Source organism: Octopus bimaculoides, chromosome 2 (genome assembly GCF_001194135.2).
Source record: "Octopus bimaculoides isolate UCB-OBI-ISO-001 chromosome 2, ASM119413v2, whole genome shotgun sequence".
Lineage (NCBI taxonomy): Eukaryota > Metazoa > Mollusca > Cephalopoda > Octopoda > Octopodidae > Octopus > Octopus bimaculoides.
The window spans coordinates 132,537,906-132,543,899 of NC_068982.1; the positions used below are offsets into that span (position 1 = coordinate 132,537,906).

General features: G+C 37.2%; 1 protein-coding gene across 1 annotated transcript in view; it reads right to left on the reverse strand.

The window, feature by feature from the left end:
• Nucleotides 1-5,994, reverse strand: part of LOC106867967 (potassium voltage-gated channel subfamily KQT member 1) — a 255,118-nt gene that overhangs the window by 213,108 nt on the left and 36,016 nt on the right. The window lies entirely within an intron of this gene.

A 5,994-nucleotide genomic window follows, 5' to 3' on the forward strand; every position in this document is an offset into this window, starting at 1 on the left:
TAGGACAGTTTTCTCCAGGATACCATTTAGCTTGTATATTCATGCATTTCTTATTGCCAACTGACGTGGAAAGAAAAACCTGGATATAAAGTACACATTTTCTGGTCTAGTGACATAGGAATTAAAAATATTTCTCAGTGTTATTGATTGATCTAAACATTACGCATTCATTTGAGTAGTTAGTAATGAATATTGATTTTGGTGGTCAATGCGGAAGCTAGGGATAAATGAGTGGTTGGTGAGAGCCATACAAGCCATATACAGGGAGACTGTCAGTAAGGTGAGTGTTGGGAACGAGTATAGCAATGTATTTAGTGTACAGGTAGTAGTCCACCAAGGATCGGTCCTCAACCCCACTTGTTAATTTTAGTCCTCCAGGCTAGAACAGAGGAATTTAAGACGGGCTACCCTTAGGGACCCCTCTATGCTAATGATCTTGTTCTCATAGCTAACAGAACTAGAGAAGAAATTTCAGGTGTGGAAGCAAGATCTGGAATCAAAGAACCTTAGAGTTAATTTAGCAAAGACCAAAGTCTTAGTAAGTAGGAAAGCAGTCAAATCACAAATCTCTTCTGGTAGATGGCCCTGATCAATATGCAGAAAAGCGTAGGTAGAAATTCCATAAGATGTACCTGGTGCAGGTTATGGATATATAAGCGGCGCAGCAATATCAAAGGAAGGTAAACAGAGAAAGTAGTCTTTCTTAGATATATAGGTACAATAAACACTGAAAATGTACAAAAAATAGACTACGTCAAATACCAAGGTGAGGGGGAGCGCATGTTGTTAACAATATCACTAATACCAATAAGATGACAAACTCTACCATTTATCATTTTGACAATTTAGAAGCAGGAGAAATAGTGACCAAACTAGATATAGAGATAGTAGTATATATAATACAATGGACTTGTATACAGTGCTCAGGTATACTACAACTAAAAAAGAAAGAAGTCATAGGGGTGGAGGCATCAGATGTACTGTTAGTGAATTTCAGGAAGCATGGAAGTTTTAAAGAATGTAGTGTTTCGACAGCTAACAACTGATGAAGGTAGTTTATTCCATGTTTCAGCCATTCTGAGCATGAATATTTCTGAAAGTCATAGGTGCTGATTTTTTTTTTATTCACAACTATCGGAACGCGAAGCGCTCCTCACGACCGCAGGTTCGTGAGATAGTTGTGATCTGCAAACAGTTTTGAGTAGGAATCGGAAAGAGAAGTATTAACACGCAATGCGCATATGCACACTGATTTCGTAAAACGGAAGAGAAGAATAAAAACGCAATGCGCATGTCAAAATAAAACAGAAGAGAAGAATAAAAATGCAAAGTGCATGTCGAACAAGTTATATGGTGGTCTGCATGCCACATCTGACACCACTATCATGCAGCTTTGCAGCAATTTTCTTGTTTGATTTTGTAAGCATGTCCACGAGTGTTAGACATAAGGAATTCAAAAAGGTACCCACAGTTGTTAGAAAGATGGTGGCTAATCTTGTGGGTGTCTGCCAGATCAGTTGCCAGACGTCGGAGCTTTAACGTGTCTATGCCCAGGGAAGTAAGACGTTCAGAGTATGGTAGATACCTGACGACGGATATTCGTTTGGTTGCACGTTTCTGAACAGTTATCAGGCGTTTGATATGCTGAGCAAGATAGGGTTCCAGACTGGTGATGCAAACTCTAAGTCTAGACGTACCATAGTCATATACAGCTTTAAATAGATAGCTGGAGAGCGGATGACAAAGGTCTTACTGAGTGATGCTAAGACATCGTCAGCCTTCTTAACAATCTTTGAGATGTGGATTATCCAACACAGGTTGCTGCTTACAACAATACCCAGAACACATTCACCAATAGATCTTGCAAGATTGATGTTGCTAAGGGAGTGTGTAAAAACTGAGTTTTTCCTCCAAAAGTGCATGGTGATGCACTTGTCTGCAGCTAGATTGAGTTGCCAGTTGGTAATCCAATGCTGCATTGTGTCCAGGTCTGATTGCAGAGAAGATCTATAAACTATACGATCTGTTCTTTTTATCTAGAATAGAAATTTTAAGGCTACGTAAATCATCTATTACTTTTAAAAGTGAAAAGACTAATTTTCTTGCTAGCCTCAAATGTTGAATCATAAATCTGGAAAGAAATGATATAGCAAAACAAGGGAAAATATTTTAGATTCTATTATTTTTCAGAGTAAACAGGATACATTTTTTTCTTAATGGAAAATTAGTTTATCAGCCACCAAGTGGTTCAGTAACATAGATAATCATAAATGTAAATATATACAGTTCTATATACTAGAATTATATACGCCCATAGCTAAGATCTTTCTTGAAAAACTTTAAAATTCGTGCTGTATGCTCCTTCTGAGTTTATCGTTACAGGGTAGATAATCTCTTCTAGATTAAGCTAAGTTAAATTTAGTTTAATTCACATCAGAGACTAAAGAGCATACACATTTGAGAATTCGACAGAGGTTTAATACTAACCATGAAGGTGAGTGCCATTACGATCAAACGGTAATGATCGTAATGACACTGTGCTAGTGAGTGGGCTAGTCGTTAGGAAGTTACACGCAAGATCGTGTTTTTAATTTTCGAACCGAGCGGTGTGTTGTATTCTTGATAAAAAAAAAGCATTTCATGTTACTTCAATCCACTCAGCTGTAAATGCGTCGGACTAGCGTCCTGTTTAGGTGATCTATTGGGATCTCGGTTATTTATACACCATGGCAACTGGTTAACCAGTCATATAAATACTAGGAGTCTTATTCCAATTAGTGATTAGGTCATTAATATTATTATGCGCACTAGTGGAAATCTTCGCTATTTTACACAAATTCTTTTTTGGGTAAAACTTAATGACCACGAATTACTTGGTATAACTATAGAATAGTCTGATAGAATTGAGGTATGTAGAATGCTAAGATTGTATACCTTTTACTTACTTTGGAAGAGATTCCTCTCAGCAGAATTCAGTTTCTATAAATACGGTGGTCTATTCCTGCAGCAAAGTTTTGACTAAACACCTATGCAGTATTTTCTCTTCTATAACATCTGATTTCTCTTATGCCCAGTATTTTTTTTCTCTCAGCTCATTTGTACTCTCTCGTTCATATCCACAAATATTAGACATTTAGCGAAGTATGCTTATCTCATTTGTTTCTATATACTTCGTAATCCCCTTTTTTCAACGCCCATGTCTCTTTACCATGCAACATTGCATTTTGCACACAAGCATCATACAATCTACCCTTCTTTTAGAAGATAGAATGATTTTGTTGCCAGCGAAGATCCTTAAACTTTTAATATGTTGCTACCATACTTTTGGAACAACACCTCCTCTGCAAAAAGGAACCTTTTGAGCATTTGAAAGAATTTTTAAGCCAGTGCCATTGTTTGCTGCAACTCGTGAGCATCTATTACAGATGCGCATGAACGAACCCCTCTTAGCCTACCTGTGACCCTACTATTTTCTTTTGCGCAACCATAATTTACATACTTTTCTACTCCTTTCTTTCAGATAACAGCAGAGTTCTTTCCTCACGCTTATTAAAACTTTCCTCTTTGCAAAACTTTGATGATTCTTCATTCTAAGCTTTCTTCCTACATTTGGAACATATTTCCTAAATCTTCGAGAGATTCAGAAAATTCATTCATCAGAATCAAAATACCTAAGTACTGCCAGTCCTACATTTCTCTGTTTTGACCTGCGGAACTATGACAAATACTGAGTTTAAAACCACGCCCTGGTGGACATCTATCTGCACATTATATTAATCGCCGAACTCATTGATAACTTTCACTTTGCTGACATTATATCTCTATATATAGTTTATACACCTTCAGAAGGAATTCCTCTAAACCTAGTTTTCTACGACCACCAGACTATAAGCACGGCAATATATTATCAAAGGCTTCCTGCAGATCGACGGTTGCTAATTATAACGGCTAGTTCTTCGTTAAGAACTGTTGGAATTATCTCACTAGAAATTTGGCATAGGTTGTGTATCTCGACTTGACCCAAATTCGAATTACATTTCATCTAAGCTAATTGTCTTCTAAATAGCTATATAACTTTACAGTTATTTCTGTTACTTTTATAACCTAATTCATGAGTGTTTCTTTGTTGAACATTTCCTTTGCGCTTGTGGTAATTGATGATGATACTGCTACCTAATCACCGATTATGAAACATCCTTGTGATACCTGACAGATTGTGTAAGGTGTGTCTTGTTATGAGTCCTAATTGTCCAATTTCCCACAACATTTTAAGCTTCTGGTGGTCCAGCTGTTTTCCTTTATATCCTTAATCGCATTTTCAACTAGACGACTTACAATTTCAATACCTGGTCATTCTCTGTTGGATCTATTCGAAGAAGTCTTTCTCCCTCCCCCCCTCTCTCTCTCTCTCTCTCTCTTTCACTTCTATGCATCCCTCTCATTTTTACATTTCAAAGCATCTTTTGATCATTCTTGAGGACAAGTGCACCGCTATTGATTCGTACACATCATTTATTGTTCTGAAATACAGAATATTTCATTCCTCTGATCCTCACGTCGTAAGATTTTTGTAATCTCTTACTTTCCGTTTCTCTCCGTGTTACTTGTACCTAACGACTGGCTTCTCTTCAAGTTATTTGATATTGCTTTTTGCTTCCGCTTTCTTTTATTCTTTCCAGACCTCTCTCTTAGTTCCAGGCTTTATCTAGTGTACTATTCCACACTGAATCACCTCCTATCATGCTGGAACCGTGCTGCAACTATTGATATTGCATGCAGCTTACAGCATATTATCGTGCAGATATTTATTAGAATTGCTGTTTGCCTTCACAGTGACTTGTAAAATCCTCGTTTCTCATGAGCTGAATTTTATTCATTGTTACTTGTCACTTGAACGAGTTGTCTTTTCGATGGCTTGTGACGTATGCCTCTCACCAATAGTCTTAATTATTTAACTAACAGCTTGCTGGGAGTCACCTGGATCTGTTGTAGTTTGTACAGCAACCAGAAGTAGATGGCTGGAATGATATTACCCACGTATTGCAAAACAAGAGGACGTTTCCATCACACAGAGTTATAAAGATTAGCCAGGAAACTGTGTGAAGGGGCTTCATCATCGTCAGGATAATTTGCGCAATGGTGTGCTGTATTTGTCAGGATATGGGGTTGAGAACCACAACATTAGTGTTTGTTCATCATCCTAATATATGGAGCTTGTACACGAATTTTAACATTTCAAGGAGACCTTTAACAAAAATATGGCAATAGTAATAGGAACAATAATTGTAAGATAAATAATTTCACTTATCTGAAACCTAACAAATACCCTGAGAGATTAATAAGCTTCGTATTAGAAACATTGATTCAAACCTGGCTCAGTTTCATACATTAATGAAATTTCAGCTGAAGCCAGTTGAAACCACACCAGAGAGGGAGAGAGAGAGAGAGAGAGAGAGAGAGAGAGAGAGAGAGAGAGAGATAGAGATTGAGAGTATGAGAGAGAAACGTATATGGAAGGATAAAGAGAAAGAGAGGAAGAGATATATAGAGAGATACAGACATAAAAAGCAGAAAAAGATATGTATGTATGTGCGTCATTATTCGGTTTATTTCAAGATTTCTTGCCAATAGAGAAAGAACCGGTTTCTAACCTAGATCCAAAGTTCTTTCATTGGAATTTCAACATCAGCAACAAGGTATATCTGTCTGTCTGTCTGTATGTATGTATGTATGTATGTAAGTTTGTATGTATGTATGTATGTATAGTATTCTTTTGTTCCTTTATGTTTCAGTCATTTTGACTGCAGCCATACTGGAGCACCACTTTAAGGGGTTCTTGTCGAACAAATCGACCCCAGGAGTTATTCTTTATAAGCCTAGTACTTATTCTATCAAAATCTTTTGCTAAACCGCTACGTTGCGTTACGGGGACATAACACACTAACATCGGTTGTCAAGCGATGGTGGGGAGACAAACATATACACAAACGCATA